This window comes from Agelaius tricolor, unplaced genomic scaffold (assembly GCF_023055355.1).
Source record: "Agelaius tricolor isolate 1412-34295 unplaced genomic scaffold, bAgeTri1.0.p SCAF_3, whole genome shotgun sequence".
Taxonomy (NCBI): domain Eukaryota; kingdom Metazoa; phylum Chordata; class Aves; order Passeriformes; family Icteridae; genus Agelaius; species Agelaius tricolor.
The window spans coordinates 31,838,539-31,858,861 of NW_027269263.1; the positions used below are offsets into that span (position 1 = coordinate 31,838,539).

General features: G+C 38.4%; 1 long non-coding RNA gene across 1 annotated transcript in view; it reads right to left on the reverse strand.

Annotated features, from left to right (window-relative positions):
- The window catches only part of LOC139588252 (uncharacterized), a 103,078-nt gene extending 83,958 nt beyond the window's left edge, over positions 1-19,120 (reverse strand). The window contains exon 1 of the long non-coding RNA XR_011678605.1: positions 19,002-19,120. This is a non-coding gene — a long non-coding RNA (uncharacterized lncRNA). The remainder of the gene's footprint in view (positions 1-19,001) is intronic.
- Between the last annotated feature and the right edge of the window lie 1,203 nt (positions 19,121-20,323).

The following is a 20,323-nucleotide window of genomic DNA, read 5'->3' on the forward strand; positions in this document are numbered from 1 at the left end:
ATGTAATTCCAGTTAAACCTGAGCTGCAACCATGACAGAAACCTATTGCAGTAGATTTCTGCAATAAACACTTTCAGAAATACAACTGGAAACTGTACACTGCAAAGGGATAAAGAAACAAAATTAGATAGCAATTTACTGGGTTTTACTAAGCCACTTTACTGAAGGGAAAAAAAGAACAGTTCACACAAATGAAACTTTGGCAGTTCTCCTTGGGCTAATAAATTTCTCGATGAGACAAAATACAAATGAAGAAATGCATCAGAATTTTCTGAAAGAAGTAGACATGATATTTTCATTTGGCCTTCCTATTAAATGAAACCTATTAGTAATATCACACTGATGTTTTAAAAATAAGCTTTGCCTTGAGGGAAGAACCACAACCGAAAAATTACTTCACAACTCTTCAAGTATTAAAACCATACAGGCTTTCTAATGAGCAGCTTCTTGGGAAATGAATCCCATTTCTGTGCTGAGTCCAAAGTTTTCTTTTGCTATCAGTGCATTCTTCTATCGTTTGCTTCTATGTATTCCAATTCTCTAAAATGTTGCCCTCAAATACCCCATCCTCATGACACATTTATCATCACACAAGAGTACTAGCTTGAAAAACAGAAAATGTTTCACAAGGCAAGAATTGTTTTTTAACAAGGTTAAAACCAATGGACTACAATTAAACAAAAAATATCACTAATAAGTCAAATAAGACCCAAAGTCAATAAAGCTTCTGGAAAGATGAATGAATAGGCTTTGAAATATAATTTGTTGTAAGTCAATAATTATTTAGTTGCCTTTATGCTTAATCTATGCACTTTTATGGGGATACCTCTTCTACAACCCCTTATGCATCTGCAGGTAAAAATATTTTACAATACTTGTTGCATATTTAGAAAATATTGTCTTTCTACATAGAAAAACAGATTCTCAATCTAAATAATAATAAAACAGAATAGAATATGGCCACTTTTTTGACTCTCTCAGCAAAGCATACAGTTGAAATTCCATCTCCCAGACTGATGAGTAGGTAACTGTACGTAAAATTTTGGGCATAACACTCTCAGTCTACCCTGATGCAAGGCTTATTTATACCTCTTATAAAAAGAGGCAGAGAGGATGAGCTAGTTAGGATTTCTGTCTTCTATCTAACAAACACAGCCTTTTACTATTAGATAAAGACCAAACTGGAAGGAGCAGAAGCCTAGCCTGTTCACAGTATGAATATTCTAATTGTTAGACTGCAGATTAGGCTGGCTTTTAATTGTTTGCATTTTGATTCTTAAAATTTTCAATTTTGGTTGAAGACCAACAATCTCAATATGGGGAAGATAATTCCCCTAGCTCAGTACTCTGCAGCCTCTGCCCCCAGGAGAACTCACACAGCAGTAGAAACAAATTCTTCACACCTGTGCTGCTTGCAATTTAGGACAAACTGCTGGGTATAACTGGGTATAATCAGGATTTGAACAGAGTTCAGGTGTTTCAAGTTCCTAGAGAAAAAGGGATACCTTCTAGATCCATGCAGTAAAATAGTATTTATTCTTTACTCTAGCTTTGACATTTTAGGACTTATTCTGATGTAGTGGAAATATCTACTTGAAAAAATCCACAATATTCCTTCTATATTTTGAATGGTGGATAAATGCTTCTAAAGAAACAGTGTGGGTCCAAAACAGTGTCTCTAAAGAAGCAGGGTGGGTCCAATCCAGTCTGCTCTGAAAGTCTAGGCATGATGAATGAGAAATGGAGAAATAAGCAAATGGGCAGGGAAGGGAAGAAGGAGGAAAGAAAGATAACAGGCTACAACTGGAATGACCATCTTGAGAGATTTTAAGAAAAGTATCTCCCACATGCAAAAAGGAGTCATATTACTGTAGAGGAACCCAGCACAGAGCAAAGAGAATCATCTCTGCAGAGCATCTCTGCTCCAATGGGAAATCAGGCCAGCAGAAAGCCTTGTTAATGAAATGTAGGAGGATGGAGTGCTCCTGAAAAAAGGTTCACCTGCTCCTTCCCCAGGTCCAAATGCTACTTACTAATGATTTTAATGAAGAAGAATGCTTTCAAACAAAAAATATTGTAGATGAAGCTTTATTTTAATGGGAAAAATTTTGATGTTGTCAACGTGACCTTTATGGAGAAGTCACAGTACAGCACAAATATTCAAAGTGCTCTCCCACCTTGGTGCAGTGACAGGATGTCCTTGTGCATGTCAGTTGTTTTTCCACACCTGATAGCTTAGAATTATAGATCTGCAGGAAGACAGTGACTTTTGTCATCCACTGAAGGGTTTATATCGAGCTTCTCTCTAAAACTAATGTAATGAAATGGTGACAAGTGAGAGGATTCAAAATCAGCACCTCCTCACAAGAATTTCAATCAAATCTCTTTTGTCACAGCAATGTGATTTATGTCTTTCAGTTTTCACTATTTACCTTCCATTCATTCCTGCATCTTGCTTTTAATTGCGATTATATGTGTCTTGGAAGATTAAATCTGAGAAAATAGTACAATGGCTGTATTGTTTGTCCCCTCATCCCTGTTTCTTTGCATGTTTGCAACTGCCTGGATCTTTGTCTTTCGAAAGTGCTACACAACACAGAGCTCTGCAAACACTTCCTGATCTATGCTATAAGACATTAATTATAGTATTTATTTAAATTAAACCATTTGTATGCATAAAGGGTACTTGCAACCAATTTTGTTCACAAAATCGCTCCTACTATTTATTACTACATGAATATTAATTGTTTTAATTAAATTGCTGTAATTTCAATGTTACAAGCCATAAGCAATAACACACAAAGCATTCATCAGAAAATTTGGGAGGGAGTGGGTGGGAAGCATCAAAACTTTTTAATAGACAGTGGGAAAGATACTTTTTCAATATGCTAAAGTCTATGTGTACCCCTCAGATATGTAAACATCTCATCTGTTCAACAGACCACATAAGTTTCAGTTCAACTCTACAAATATACACTCAGGATTGTATACTATTGTATTAATATCTTGATAATGTAAAATAAATAAATCAGGATTTCCAAACAAGCAGTCTTACGGAGCATTCAAACCCAGAAAAAAGGAAAAATTGTCCCATAGCTCTCTGATGACAAAATGCCTGAAGCAGGACAAGCAGGCAGCTCCTGACTGGGCTCAAAGCTCCCTGAAATTCCTTGGGAGCAGTATTTTAAGCCTTGACATTTCAAACAGATGAATGTTTCCCTCCTCAGCCCATCCTTTTCTCCTTTTCCCCAGTGCTCTCATATCTTCGTTTTAAATACTCATTACTTGGATGCCATGGTCACACAGAATTGATTTCAAAGATTTGCTTCCACACACAGAACTGAGCAGCCACAGGAGCAGGGCTTTGAAGGAGCAGAAGAGACAAGCAGCTGAGTTCACACAGCTTGAAACACTGAGCTGCAAAAAAGGACAAGCAAAGGGGAAACTGGAGTCTGACATCAGAACCAGTGGTACTGACACTCATTACACTTTATATGGCACTCCTGGTTTTCTCCAGGGAGTAAGATACAGAATCTAGGGTCTTGATCCAGCCCTTGGTCCAGTTGCACTTAAGGTTTGCACAAAGCTTCTCTTCAGAGAGGGGGAAATAACCAGGCATCCCCTGTGAACAGTAGGATACTTAGCCAGAAACAGGAATCTTAAGCTTTGCTGCAATGTACCCATGTGGGATTTTTTTCAACAGGTTTCAGAAGTGAGTCACTGATAGACCACTTGTTTCTTAACCAATGTGACAGCATTGTTCAGTTCACTGAAATCAGTCTACAAAGTGAAATCACCCCAGTCCCTTCATTCCAGCATCAATTTGGTATTCATGCATTTCAGTTTTTAAATACTATTTAATAACCAGTTACTCAGGAATCATGATCACACACACTCTGTAGTTCTTATAATAACTTCTTGGGCAGAAGTAAAGCCATTTTAATCACTATTTTCATCATCTGATTATCAGGGCTCCAGGGATGGTTGGGGACTGGAGCACTTGCCCTGTGAGGAAGGGGGCATGCTCAGCCTGGAGAAAAGACAGCTTCAGGGGGCCCTCATAGCTTCCCCTGGTACCTGTGAGGTGGCTACCAGCAAGAGAGAAGCAAATCCTTTACTGTGGTGCTCGATAAAAGAGTAACAACAGTGGTCACAAAGTGGGAGCTTCTGACTTGAAATACAGAAAAAATAAAAACTTCAATAAGGAAAACTAAGCATGGGAATAAGTGGCCCAGGGCTGTGGAAAAAGCCAATGTTGAGTCCAGTGCTGACCCCACTTCACCCAGGAAGTTTGTCTAGGAGACATCCAGCATAATTTTCAGCCCAAATGAGTTTGTGTCTCTGTGTGGATCTTATGACTAGAGCGACGGCAAGGGAGCAAAGCCTCAGGATGTGTGCACTAATGCAAACCTCAGTCTAGCTCTGAAAAAGCCCTGGAGTCTCAAGAGTGAATTTATAACTTTTCACAACACTGTGAAATGAGTAAGATAAACTCAAGCTGTGTCTGTTCTGTATTCTCTATGTGCTGTTCTAGATAAGAACTTAAAAAGATAAAGCCCTATCTATCCTCTAGTCAGTAACCATCTTATAGCAGTATTTATTATTTCAGTTTTACTGTGAGTCTGTGCTAAGACTTTTAGTTTTGCAAACATAGGTATAGTCTTCTAGCTCAGTCTTACCTCTATGAAATACAAAATCATTGTTTCCTAGCATATACAGATATTTGAGGTGCATATCTGATCCAGTTTGAAGAGAGCTACAAATGAATTTTATTCATATTTAGAAAAACCTGTGCTCCATAAATATTTAGAGGTTTATGTTCAGAAAACCATGTAGAATAGTCCTCCAGTGAACCTAACTTTTATCTTAAGGTCTATGCTATGCCATATTGGGATTTCAAGGCAACTGAACATTTCACATTATTAAGATCTCATGTGATGCACTGCGTAGACTATATAAAGATATTCTCATTAGTACCCATTGATTAAAATGTGGTCACAACTTCCATTCACATTCATAGGGAGTCTTATTATTGGTAAGATTCATTTGTTTTAATTTCTACACATAATGACATTTCAGTGTAACAATCTAAATTCTAAGAGGTGATAAAGATATAACCATGTAAGAAGTTAATTCCACTTTGTGATGTATAGAATCAAAAAATATTTGGGAACAAAGTGGATCTGGAGATTTTATGTAAGTTCTGCCATGTGGACCCAGCGTGGCACTGGTTATCCTGTGAAATGCAGTGGTCTGCCTTCCTTGTTGTTCAGGACAGCTGAATTCAAAAGGGAAGAAATGCAGGAAAGAACCACTAGGGCAAACAAGGAGCTCAGCTCTCAACATGAAGGTTGACAGAAGACATGATTTTTCTCTCTAAATGCTTTAGAGGCTGACAGCAGAAGGAGAGAAGGCCTATTAAATCTAAGGAACAGCACTAGCACAAGAACAAATGGGTATGTGGTATGACTCAGTTTAGGCTGGAAGGAATATTTAGGAATATTTACGGGAATAGCCTTTCAGTATGAGTAATCAAGAGGCAAAAAACTTGTGTAGCATTAGGATAAAGCTTCATTAACTGTGTGACACAATTTTTTATGATGGCACATATCCAGGAATTCCCTTCAGCCTTATGAAATGTGCTAACAAGGTACATCTACTTAGAGAGGGTTCCTCCTCCATTATTGCTATGTAAGGACAAATTTAGGATGCAGAGACATTCCCTTCCATGTGACTAAGCAGAGAAATCTTGCATCTTAGATCAGGAGAGACCTTACATAATTTGTTCATGCCTCCTTTCCTCAGAACAGAATATCCTTTTACTTTAAAATCCCATCTCCCCAGAAGATTATAGAAATTTTGTAACCGATCACAGTAGAAGACAACATTTTGCAGTCCCCATATTATATGACTAATGCTATGGCTACTCAACATTAAAAAAAAGCAAACAGTGGGAGAGTCAGGCTGCTGAAATCACAGGATAACTTTTACAGAAAAAAAACCCTAAATCTGTGTTGCTCCTTGTTATTCCTTGATTCTTCTTACCAATCTTTGGAGGATAAAAAACCCGAAATGAGCACCAATGGATATGTTACAATCAGCAGTGCTTGGAGTAAAGGGTATTTCAGTAAAGGGAACATTACCTAGGTACCTATAATTCTGAGACAATACACATTAAATAAAAAAATACTCCTGACACAAAATAACATGCCACTTAAAAGAACTGAATTTGCTATTAAAAAGAAATATGTGGCCAAACCCCCAGACTTCTCATAAAAGCAGATTATAAACTAGCATGAAATCAGATTAATGAAAACTTCACAGTGAAATGAAAGAAAAACAAATCCTTTAAGAAAAGAGCATCACACACACAAATGAGGCTTAAAGACCATGAAAAGCAGCACAAATTTAAAAAATAGGTATGTACCGCTTGTGAAGTAGCCAGCAGCAGCATATTGTGTCTACTAGGGCTGCAGCTGCAGTATAAAACCTCTTTGCTCCCTCAAAATAATCTTTTCAAATTATGGATTTGCAACCCTAAGATTTCCTGTTGCCATGACAGCATGAAACTGTTGTTGCCCATCATTATGGATCATGTGTTTTTGAAATTTGATAATATTGCTGTAGTATTTAGGTTGCTTGGAAAACACCCTTCTGCTTTTCAATGTATTTCCTTTTTAGCAAGATGGGGCTTATTAATTCTTTCAAAAGGCACTGTTATAAAGGGTGACATATCAGAAATATAGTGTGTTCTGCTCCTAACAAAATAAGTCTTTCTATGAGCACAAACATTTTACTGGATATTTAAGTAACATAAACCATAGTGCTGTGTAATTCTGTACATGTACACCAGAAATAGGACTCTTAATCTGGAAGGATGGTTCTGTGAATAATGGAAATGTACATTTTCAGCTCAAATAACCCTTTCTAGTCCTGCATTCTACAGGCCTAATTACTAAGTGCACTCATTTGTTATACAACATTTATTTAAGGTGGCAGTTATACTTGTAAAAGGATGTGCTGATAGTTGTATCCCCCACTCGAAAAATTTTGGTTTAGTTTTGGTGGGGATTTTCATTCTTCTTAACTTTTATGAATGGCAAAAGGCAATGCCTGCAAAGATTCAGTCAGTAAATCAGAAGTGACAACTCTGGCAAATGAATAAACAGACTGAACCTCTTCTGCTCACCTTATTGGAGCAACCTTACACTTCTGATTAATCTCTTCAAATATATTTGCATATAATTAAAGTGTAAGGGTTTTATTCTTGGATCATACTAGCAGATACATCCTCTGCTTTGCTGAGGATTACCATTATCAGTACTGCCACACAGGCTGAAGCACAGGAAAGGGCCCTGCAAGGTTTCCAAGATCAGGAAGCCAGTGGAGCACTGCTGGGAGCAAAGGAGCCACATAGCTCTGATATGGACAAGTCTGCTCTCCTGTTGTCTCCTACAAAAAAAAAAAACCAAAAAACCTTTTCTTTGTTTTTCCTCTATCCCATACAGCACATCAAATAGCACCACCATTTTGAGAGGTACCACAGCAATGTAATATATATCTTATAAAGCAAATTTTTGCAATTTGCCATTTGCCAAACAGGGAAATGAATATTAAATTCTCCATTAGGGTATCATCAGTGGGATCATTAACTTGGGCAAATACATCATGATCTAGTAAGCATCAGCTAACAGGATTAACAGGCTGATTTTATCCCCTTTGGTCTTACTTCGAATTTCTACATGTGATGATTGTAGACAGCTCTGTGGTGTTTTAAGTAGAGAGAAAAAGAAATATCTGTGTACATATAAGACTCAATCTCTCTATCATACAAGGGACATACAAGCTATTTTTCAAGCAACAAAGATGTTTTGGTACTGAAGAGGAGTGGCGAGGAAGAAAACACAAGGAACATTTGTTTTACAATTTTTTTTCCTATCATTAAACATGGCATAATTAAAAAGGTACTAAACCCAACAATGGGCTTGGAAAAACCAAGACATTATCTTTCAATTCAAGGTGAATTGCTGAATTAAAATGAAGAAGTGAGGAGTATATTCACATACTATATAGCACCCAACAGCCTCTGTAAAAGATTACAAAATATGTTAATGATGTGTGAAGAGCAAATTTAACCCTACTAGTAAAAGCAGCTGAAGGCATATTGGTAAATCAAAGTATTCAGGAAAATGCAGAAAATCAGTTGCTAACACATTAATAAAACTGTTATAATGCTTCCTTGGACTATTTTGGCCTCTAAAAATTATCACTATTCCCAGCAATTACCAAGCCTGCCTTGGATGCTGTTTCCTCCATGGAACACTCCCACAGGCAGCAGACTGAGAGAAAATTTCACAGGTCTGTGCCTCTCAGCCCACAAATGTTCCTGGGCACATTTAGTTGACCTGGATAGGGAGGCTACAGCAACTGAAACATACAGGATAAGACAGGGATGATAAATAATGATGCTGTTGTGAGAGCAAACTAGAAGCTAGCCTCAAAAGCATGTTCTGGTTTGCATCAAGTGTTAGGTCCTACTAATAACTGATATAATTTGGATGATTTAAAGATAATTATTTTCCTAAATATCTCTGCATATGTTTTTGTAGTTTATTATATGTACATTTTACAATTCATTATACATCCTTCACTTAGAGGGTCCTTTATTCTGCCTGCTGTATGATTTCATGCTACATTTCTATGAGTGCACTCAGTGATGCAATCACAATCAAGGGATAAAAAAAGAAACCAAGCAGTAGTAAAAGCTGATTCTTTCAATGGTTTTAAGCAGTATTAGCAACATTAGACTGTTCCACTGGTTCAGTTTCACCTTACAACTGCTGCCAGGAGCTGTATCAGCACTGCCATGCAGGCAAAACCACTTCTTCTGCAGATCTGGTATGTTCAGCCACCACAATTCAAATGTCAGCAACTGTCCTGTCAGTCAGTAGAAGCCACATCTCAAAGCCAGATGTAATGCCAACCACATGCCTCTGATATTCTGACCTTCCTACTTTCTTTCTTGAAAATTTGTGTGTATCTGCAACTTTGCAAGCATGCAAATATGCTTATAAACAAGAAGGGTCTTTTGGGGAGAATGGGTATTGGTAAATGATTTTTATGTGTTGTTTAACTGAACTCTATTATTCCAGCATGGTACTTCCCTTTTCTTAACACAGAATTGTGAATTCTCCTGTGAAGCTTGTCTGCAGCAGGGTTGCAGGAAGTTATGGAAGGAGGTAAGGAGCCTCTGCAGGTGTGTGAAGAACACAAGGCTCAGTCACAAATGATTAGGACAAACTATGAATGCTGTTAACCATAGAATGGGTTAGCCTGCTCCTTTAGACTGAGGGAAAATGAGTCAAAGCTACTGATGATGGTTTGCCAGACTTCCCTGTGAACTGGCATCAGAAATTAATCTTTTCTAGAAAACTCATTTATTTCCAAAAAGCATCCCAGAAAGCTTCTTGTATAGTGCTTAATATACTAAATGTTCTTATATATTGCTTAATATTCAAACCAGAAAATCACTGTTTTGCCTGATATGAGCCTGAAAGAGCATCTAAGGTTGGATAGCAAGGTACTGACATAGGTGAGTATGCAACTGCCTGAGGAATGCAGCCCCATTCCTGAGAAGCTGACTCTGAACACTACCTGTGCCTCCTGCCTTTCATTAAACGTGCCAATTTGCTAACGTTCAGAAAATTACATTTCCTCTTCCTCAGTCCCCTATTTCACTTCAGGATGATAACTCAACTGCAATCTTGTGCTCCAGTTTGCATATTGCAGTAGAATTAGATTTTTTTTTTTTGCCTTAACAAGTCTCTCTGTATTTTGCTTATAGAAAATACATTTCTTAGCTTTCCCAGAACACTTAATAGAGTTTACAATAAACATGATGGGACTTGCTGACAGAAAAAGCTATTCAGAGGGCACGCTCAGAGCAAATGCATGCAGCACAACATCTAGTTCATCCAAAAGGAATTATATCACAGGGGGCACCTCAGCATGCTTATCCTTTCATGGAGTACTGTAATTTGTTTTTTCTTACTTCAGTACTCTACCAGCTCTTTGCAAGTGTGCAGGGAGAAGCCAGATTTTTATTATGTGGTATATATAATTAATGAGAAATGTGAAGAAAAAACAAAGAAAAAGAAGTATGACAGTACAAGCCTGTCTCACCCAAGTGATGGAACCGTCAGGAAAAGGTATCTCTAAGCCACTTTGGGATTATGAAGACCAAGAAGGTCTGTGAACAAGGACACTTCACCCTTACCCCCCACAGAACCAAGCCATAGGTAGCACCCCAGAGTGCTTGTCAACAAGAGCATCTGATTCAAGGCAGAAGGAAAGGTCACTACTTGGCCTACAATTTGTTATTCTCATAACGCATAACCCATACTCTCATAACATCAAAGATGCCCCTAAATTCAATAGTCTTTGTGACACAAAACCAAATAAAAAGCCCTGTTCACTCAGTCAGGAGGCTCTGTACATTTTCTGATGAAATTCAAACTACTGAAGTTTTGCCTCTTCAAATTCATCAATCTCTCTATAAAACTATAGTTAATTAATTAAAGTTTTTCATTCTTTCAATATAGTCATATAATTCTGCTATTTTTCCTGTCCGGTCTTATAAATCTATCCATGTAATGAACCTCCCAAAATGATTCCTATTTAGTACAGTGGATACGTGGATCAGAAAACCACCATAACAACAATTTCTTCTAGGTACCAGCCATGTCACTAGTGTCTGCTAGCAAACAAGGATGCACAAGTCTGTGGTGGAGTCTGGGTGTTGCATGCAGAATTTTGAGGGAATGTTTTCCCACCCCAGAACTGATGCCAGTCCTACACCTAAGGAAGTAGGTCAGCAAGAACTGCATTGCCTATGGTACTTTTTATCCTTCCACTGCAGTGAAACAGAAACTATCTTTGAAAGACAACGAAGGAAGAAAATTGCCATCAAATAGGTCTATGTTTAAAAGTGAACATTTCAGACCTTGGTACAGCACAGATAAGAAGATGATTCTCAGCCAACCTCTCTCAGTCCCAGGCTTCCCCTTACTCTGGGAATTTTGGTATTGGTGTAAGTACAAACTAACCTGGAAAATCAAAAGCATATGCAGTGAAATTTGAGGAAGTTGTCAAGAAGTTCAAACAATTGGCCTGTTTCCTAGGGAATAAAAGCAGTCTAGTGCATACTGATACTATTTTGCATTACTGTACTCTGGGTTTTTTCCACCCTCCATCTGTAAGTTTTGAGTCCTGATGGGATTATAATTTTTTTTTTTAATTTTTTTTTTTTTTTTTTTTTTTTGGCTTGAATAGAACTGGTGTAAATTCAGGAGTGAGCTGCCAGGCAGAAAAGTTGCTAGTTTCAGAAATATGTGACAGTAAGACATGAGGTAAAATTTTCTTAAAAAGCTTTCAGGCATGAAAGAGGTGAATAAGGGGTAATTCTGCTGGAGCACTGTCCTAAGCAGAAGATGGAAGAAGTGTTGTGGTTAGTGGGAGCAGAGAGAGAAAGCCAACAAAAAGCAGTTTGCTGCTTCCCAGCTGGTCAAGCAACATGCCTGTAAGGTGTTAAACAAAGAGCATGAAATTATGGCATTGAGAGGAACACACTCCAGGGGTTTATAAAGTTGATAAAGCTTCTGGAGCACAAACCTAGACAGGTGCTGTCTGTTTAAATTCTACACTACTGCATAAATTGCAGGGGTATAAAGTCAAAGTTGAGAAAGTAAATGTAAAATCTAAATGGTCCTAGTCTCAAGGTCCAAAATAAATATATTTTATACTTTGGCATACTTTTGCCCGCTTTGGGCATTAAAGTAATGAATTCTTGTGTTGGACTAGGTGACAGGCCCCTTCTCTCATTTGTATTACTGGCAGGGCTAGAGATGGATGGAGTTTATGAAGACAGATATCTCTTTGCTTGGCTATAAAATTTACAGGCTCTTACTCCTAACTATACCCCAGAAAAGCATGACAGAATGACCTATAAAACAAACAAGCAAATGAATAAGCAAACAAGATATAGAACAAGTTATAGACATTCTTATAAAGGCTAGGGAGAAAAAAGAACCAAAACCCAAACTACCACAACAACAAAAAATTCCTGAAAAGGCAAAGAGGTTTTCCCATAGAGATAACCCTCAGCTGCCTGTACAGGAAAACCCTGTGGTGTGGTTCTGCAGTTTCTTGTTTCACCTGAATGTAAAAAAGGAGCAAGCTTATTTATCAGCTCTTATGTGAGCTAAACTCTCAACTGGACTTCAAAACTCATGGTACAGACTACAAACAAAAATAATTCTATATGTGAGTAATTCTAGGTAGTTCTCCACTCACATTCAGGGGTATCCTGTGAGCATTTCCTCACTTTTTACTAGGCTATTGGAGAGTCCATCTGGATACAGGGTGCTGAGGCTCTGAGCAATATTCCTCAAGCCCCCTTTTTACACAGGGTAGGGAAACAATGATTTCTTGGAAAGACAGCACTTCTGTCTCTCATATGTCACATCTAGTAGAACAATGCTTCTGTTGATTTATAGCAACCAAGTCACTGCTTTTCCAGAGCATGACATTTACTATTATCTCTTTGCAAAGCATGACAATCTCAGGGCAACAGAAAGAAGACTTGGCTATCGATTAAAACAAACTTGATTCATTAAAAGTACTGCTGACATTTCCACTGATCTGTGGTACTCTTTTCCTTCACATTAAACAATGTAGTCATTTAAAGCTCTTAAGGTCACTGTTCTATAAATGTGCTGTGTTTAAGGTACATGCCATTTAACCATTCCTTGGCATAAAGAAAAGGGAAAAAAAAAAAAAGAAAAAAAAGGATAAAAGGAAGAGGAAGCAAATAGAGGCTGAGTGCATTGCTCACAATGCTTGCCCTGCTCCAGAACAGAGCTTCCCTCAGAGGAGGAGAAAAACATTTACTAATTAAACACATGCAGGTACTTCACATGCACACTCTCTCATTAAACACAAAAATAGCAAGAATTCTTATTGTAGGACTACTTGTTTATTCATCCCTGATGTCACTTTAAAATTGTCATTACAGAAGAGGGTCCAGCAAAGCTTGGCCAGCACCTACACACCGCCAACAAAATCTTAAGGCAGAGCTCCCATGAGTCCAGCTCCTCAACCCCATGAGCAGCTTCATCTGCCAGCAGTTCAGCTTCCTAGCAGCACCTGACTGTACCCTGTGCCCTGCTGAAAGTAAGATTTTCATGATTTAACAGTACAGCTCCTACAATTTTGCTACACAGCATGAAACTGTTTAATTCACTGTTTGTTTTACAATTAAAGGGGGAGAACATATTTCTAGAGATTTTCCCACATGCAGTAGGGTTACTGCCTCAGGAAAAGCTAGTAAAAGCCCACATGCGGCAACTTGACCCGTTAGGATTATTCACAGTCTGAAATGCCAAGCCTACATCAATTGTTTGACTTCACTCCTAATTCAGTATGATGGTATTCTCTCCCCAGAGGAAGACAAGCACCTCCATTAGGTAAAGGTCCTGAAGAGTGGGAAAAGCCAGTCTCCCACTAAGGAAGTTGCCTTAAAGCTCACCAGCTTTCTCTCACAAAGGGCTGAAAGGCAGGTGTGCGCTTGTATCTACCTAATGAAAACCTTTAGAAGAATCCTGTCATTTTATCAGCCCAAAACTTTTTCTCAATTTCTTTTTATTTTTTTATTCAGGGTTTTCTTTCATACAGGCTTTAATGTTTGTTTCACTGAGGCAACAGTGGTCTAATCTCAACACATTTTCCTGCTTTTGTGCTGGAATTTGTCCCTGAGCCTTCATTTGACTTTTTGGGGACAACTGGATATTCTAAATCCTCCTTGAAGGTCAGGGAAAAGTTATTAAATCCCCTGCTTTTTCATTTGTGTGTACATTGACTAAATCTCCTGAACAGTGAGACAAAATGCTCTTAAAATGGCTGTAACTAGGTGAGAATGAAGTAAGTCCTGTCTTGATCATTCTCCAAACAAGAGGCCAGGTTCTCATTTCCTCTTAAGCCTTTGCTAAATAATAAAGCTTGAAAGACCAGGAGCATTACTTTTATTCTGGCTGATAAAAGGCTAAAATGGGGAAGAAAAGAGAAAATCTAACCAAGGTGGAATTTGTTCTGATGACACCAAATGATGTTTGTCTTCTGGTAAGTGTATATGATCTTAATGTACTTGTTGGTCAAACCCTCATGTGCCCAAAGTGTATTTTGAAAGCAGAACCAGTCACTAGATTTTAACATCCAACCCAGGATATTTGTGAGTATTTTTATGGCCTATCTCATAAACATGTGATGAATTGGTACTGTGAAAACTCCTGTGAGCAGCTCCAGAATTTACAAACCCCAAGTGGAAGGGGGACTGCTGCACGTACAGTTTAGCAGACAAATGGGTGTACCTCTCCACACAGCAGGTGCACTCTGGAACAGTCATCCAGGGGCTCATACCTGAGAAGCACAAGGACACTGAAGTAGCTCAGCATTTATGAGGGGACAAATTTTTGTCATTATTGTTATTAAAATCATCCACTAACTATTCGACTCCTGGATCTTCTGATAATGAATTCTGCCCTAACACCACTTATCAGTGATTTTCTGCTATAATCCCACTGTTGCAGCCAAATAGTATGGCATGTTAATGACCATGGTTACCATTCAAGCATGAATTCAAAGCATTTATGACCACACAGAGTTGATAATACTGATGCTGCACATTTGAATGATCTGAAAAATAAATAAATGGGATTTTATCTGTGTGAACTACTTCTGAGAGAGAGAATTCATTCTACTAGGGGCATTTTAGACTGTCTGCAAGAATACAAGAAATACAAGTGGAGTCCAACTGCACTGTATATTGAAATTGGGAATAAAATTAGAATGACTTTGGAAATCTGAGGGTATTCAGAGCAATTCTTAATCCAGGGGAACTGCAAGACTTTTCTTAGCATACTTCACAAAATCTGTTCCCAGCCAGACTTCTTTCCTCTTCCTGTTTTGCACAGGGATTAGAACATGCTGCTGTAAGGCACTAGGGCTAGATTAAATGTGAGGTTAAAGTGTATCACAATTCCAAGAAGTAAGGCAAGGATTTTTTTCCTTCCTTAAAGATGAAAAATGTATCCAATCTAAAGAAACTCAAGATTTGGTAATTTGATTTTAGGACTGTAGGGGTTTTTATCTTATATTAATCTCTTTCTTATAGTATGATATTGCAATACACATTCATTTTGTAAGAATTTGCTGATATTTCTAGAAATATTCTCAGAGATTGAAGACTGAAGATACCAAAGAAAAAACGGAAATATAAATGGACAATTCGCCTATTGCTAGGAAGAAAAAATGTCACATTTTTAAATGCTTAAACATATACCTGTATTTCTAGAAGTGAAAAATTTGCAGATCTTGAAGCACAACAATTAAATTCAGTTCAAAAGTATGCGTTACCTAAAATTACTAAAAATATCAAAGAATGAAACAAATCTTCTTTTGCAGAGGTCAGGAAATAAATCAGTTTAGTTTCTGAAGCTTTTTCAAGCTGGAAATATGTGACTTCTGGATTCTGCAGCATCAGATAAAATAAATATTGATTTATAGACAAAGTGAAAGTCTGATAAAAATTTGGTTTTGCAGCAACACCAGTTATAAAGATATCTGTCTGGGTGATTCAGTTAATTATGTACAAAGAGCATCCTTCCTTCACTTTCTTGCTGCCATAAATCTCCTGCTGTGTCAAAACCTAAAATGAAGATGCTTGTTTTTCAGCCAAGAAATCTGCCTGTCCTTTGAAGCGCTAACATCAGTAGATGTTATACCTCAGTAAATGCCAACTCCATAAAGAATTCCCTGCTACCAAAAATTCTGTTGAGAGGCTCAGGCATTTATACACAATCCTGCTAAAACCCTCTAATGATAGAAAGGACAAAAAGATTCACCAGAGCCATATTTTACATATACAAGAACTAATTTTCTTTCCAGTACGTTGTCCCCTGAGATGCAGTTCAGTTTCGAATGTGTGTGAGAAGGAAATCTATATGCAAACTGGGCTGGGGTAATTTTGTAAGGAAGGCCAGTTGGAAAATGACCAACAGAGCAAGGCTCTCCCACCATTCTGGTGCACAAGTTGATCCTTTTCCCTTCTGACAGACACCAATGGACTGAAAGCAGCCAGTCCAAGCCATCCTACCTCAAAGGCACCTTCCATGACTGGTATGTCACTGCAATGCAGTCGCTCCTTCTGCAGTGCTCCATGGTTTTAGGGAATGCAAAAAGTACACCTTTAAACACAGTATAATAATGGAGAGATGGGCAGGACTCCATATTTGCTGGATTGTTTAATTCCTTCAGTCTTACTTGAAGACATGGCAAAGTTAGACTGTACATAATTAACCCCAGTTTAACAAGCAGGAAGACTGATCCAGAATCTTGACTTATTTTCACTGGTGCCACCTGCTTTTTCCATTATTTATTTCTATAACCAACATAATTCACATAGTCAACTTTCCTGCTACCCATTTTCCTCATCATTAACCTCACAGACTTATATTCTGCATGTTTCTGAGAGCAAAATGATTGAGGTCCAGAGCTTAAGAGGTCAGTATCTAGTACAGCAATATTCTGAAAGAAATGAAAGCAAGTATAAGAATTAGCATTGCAAAACATATTTGCTATTACCTATTTGATGAACCAGAAGGTCACAAAGGAAACGTGGTGCCTCATATACAAGAATACTAAGGTCAAAATAGTTTTAGGGCGGCAAAGGAGCATGAGTGAACTAACTGAGCTGCAGCTCCATTATTTTGCATCTCAGCTAGCAGTCAAAATCAGCATGATCTGTCCAAACTTGTGCTGAAGTCTGCGGAAGGAGCAACTATATTGCAGTGACATACCAGTCATGGAAGGTGCCTTTGAGGTAGGATGGCTTGGACTGGCTGCTTTCAGTCCATTGGTGTCTGTCAGAAGGGAAAAGGATCAACTTGTGCACCAGAATGGTGGGAGGGCCTTGTTCTGTGGGTCATTATCCAAGCAATTGGCCATGGCTTCCTTGATGCCGTGAAAGAGGCTGATATTTTAAGTCACGTTTGTACAGGCCAAACAATCCTATCTATTGCAAAGCTTTAATTAATGCAAGGTCTGTGATAAAGCATTAAAAAAAGGAGAAAAAGGCAAGTGGGTAATACAAACACAATTAGTATGCAGTGCTCTGAAATTTAAATTCTGTTCAGCCTAGCTGTACTGGAAAAGCAAATAGCAGAGGTGCTATCATTGCTACTGATTGGCTTAATACACCCAGGAATTGTGCAGATAGAAATTAGAGTCTCTTTTTCATGCCTATCTGGACCTTTTCATATCCTCCCTGTTCTTTTGTTTCTCTCAGTTGCTGTTTCTTATCTCTACAGTTTAGGTCTTCTGCTTCAGAGACTCTCTTTTATGGCATCCCCATCTAGTACAGTGGGACCCTGACCTAGTTAAGGTTGTAAGAGCTAATGCAGTGGAAATAAGCAATAAGAAATTGTTTTCATCAATATCAAACAATAAAACTATGTTATGCATAAGAAAATTCCCCTTATTTTAACGTCTTTCAGCACAACTTTTACTAATAAGCAAAATTAATGCCACTGAACAAAGAGACAAGAAAAACCCCCAAAACACAAGCTAACAGACTGGGGAATTACAGAGATAGCAAAAGCTGAAAACAATAAAGAGGTTGCTTTTGCTAAAACAAATGATTTATAGCTCCTTAATGCCAGTCTCAGGTACAGTGGGATCCATTTACAATGAACTCTGAAGATTCAGGGAGACCTCACAGACCTCATTCTCAGATTGTTGGAGTTTGTGAAGCTCAGTGGTGGTCAATGGAATGACAGCAATTTACACACAGAAGGATCTGTCTCTCTCATGACTATTACTTGTTAGGAGGCAGACCCAATTAAGACTTAATACAACTATCATCCATTTAATCTCTCCAAGGACTTATACAGAATGCTTCTACAAATGTGTAACAGGAAGCATAAGACCTTTTCTCTCTCTTTTTTTTTTTCCTCTGCTGTTGTAAGGCAAAAATGCTGTGTTCCAGTTTGTTGTAAGTAGGGGGATCTGGTAAGGGTGAAAAAACCTTAAGGCAAAGAATATAAATTATAATACCATTAGTTGTTCAGGGTATTAGAAGAGATTGCCATAAAAAGAGAGATGACCTTGTGGAAGATGTTTCCAGAATCTGTGCCATGAATGCACAAAACCCATGATTCCTGTGGAATGGGTATTCTAGTAAGTACTGTGACCTTGTAAGTGAAATTCCAAAAAGGTTTCACTACCTAAAGGTCTTTCAGAGAAGCTGTTATAGTAAAAGAGAAACATCTATCCCTGGGTGACTTGCTTAAATAGTCTCTGGTCTGAAAAGCTCCTGCCTGCAGCAGTCTCTTTGGCCTCCCTGCTGAACAGACTTGGCTTCTCCATGGCTCGGAGTGGGCTCTGCCAATTTCCCAGGCAGCTGCTTCCATCTGCAGAAGCAGGAAGCTAGCACAGTTCCCTTTGACAGAAAAATAGGATACAAAAACCAGAGTCAGAAAAGGAATAAAAAAAGCCAGTTTCTCATACAGGAGCACTACCAGTTATGCAAAGGACATTGCCAAGGACTGTCCTCAACCCCCAGATTCTCCTCTGTGCAATTACAAATCCTTCAAGCTCTTCATCATGGGATGAGGCTCTGAGCTCATGCAGTTATGCATTAGACACCTAGAGGGTCCTTGTCTGCAAGTGGTTGAGAGAAAAAGATTGTCAGGAGAAACCTAATGAAGGAAGAGTGAGGGAGAAGGGGAAATCAAAAACAGACAGAAAAGGAAGGGATCATCAGAGAATGAAGAGAGAGAAGATACAGGCACCATAAAGCCAGAGACAAAAGGATTCAATATTAAGGAGTCACTAGCACGTCAAACATCAACATAAAATAAATGTTAATAGTATACACACTGAACACTTACACTAGTGAGTTCTGTCTCCTGATGAGGTCCAGCACACTTTCCCCCATGGAACTTCTTTGTCTCCCTGTTCCAAGTGGGATTAACCTACCCTGACTTAAATGTTTCCCTTTCAGGCACCAGTGTTACTCATCTCAAGATCTCTTTGTAGTCAAGGAAGAAAAATAGATGCCTCAAGAGAGCAATTCATTTGACCTACATTAGGTGTCTTTCTTTGGAGGAAATGAATCGCTCTCTAGAAAAACTATTTCTATAAAAGGAGGCAGTGGTAGCTAGATTAATGTTAGATATCAGAACTTTAATGACCTCTCCTTGGAAGAAAGTTTCTTTGGTTGGTTTTCTACATTAGGATGAAGAAAATGCCTTTCATTTTCAGAAAAAAAAATATACTCAAAGATGAAGGTGAGATCTTTTGCCCTACCAAATCCCTAACTCTTTCATTTAGAAACCATGTTGAGAAGCCAGTGACCGTGTTCTACCACACACATTTTATAAAAAAATATTCTCAGAGGACCTTATGTGACCGGATAAGGGAAGATTACAATGACACGCATTATATGAGGACTCAGGATTTGACCTTGAATAAAGAGGAAAAAAATCTCAGGTAAACCCTGACCATCTGAATCCATACTGTGGTGCCAGTGCTTTGCTGCAGTGAAGGAAATGCTGCCCTAATGCACTTTCAGGGATAGATCAGGAGCCTAAAAGATCTGGCACCCTCAGCATCTTGTCAGGGTGCCACACTACTCTACCAAACTTTGTCATAAATGCAAGAAGGTGACAGATCTGCCTGACCCTGTGGTCTTCTAAATTGTTCTCCTGAGCAAACTAAGCACTGCTTGCATTTAAACAAGATTGCTGGGAAATTGGTAGAGATTTACTTTGGTATTTGGGCCAGCTGATTAAAATAGTCTTACAAGAGATACTGGACTGCCTCTCTCCACTGAGCTGTGGAGTTATTAGGAGGCTGTTTCAAAAAGCTGCAACTTGTTTTGTGCTTTCATTTTAACTTGACAAGCACACTGTATGGATTGTCCTCCTCCATACTACATGCTTCCTATAAAACCCCTCAGAGAGCCTGGGGAAAAAGGTAGACTGTACTCCTCCATCACAATTATTGCAGCAGACCAGTGAGAAGGATAAGAAACACTTTAGTTCCTTACTTGCATAGTCCCCTAGTCTAGAAGAAAACTACTTCACCGCATCTTCCATTCTCTGCATTCTTAATAGAGAAATTCCATCTTAATAGCAAAGTTAAATTAATGAGCTCTTCACTTCCAGAAGAAAATAAATACATCTCTAGTGCAACTGCTTGTACTAGATAC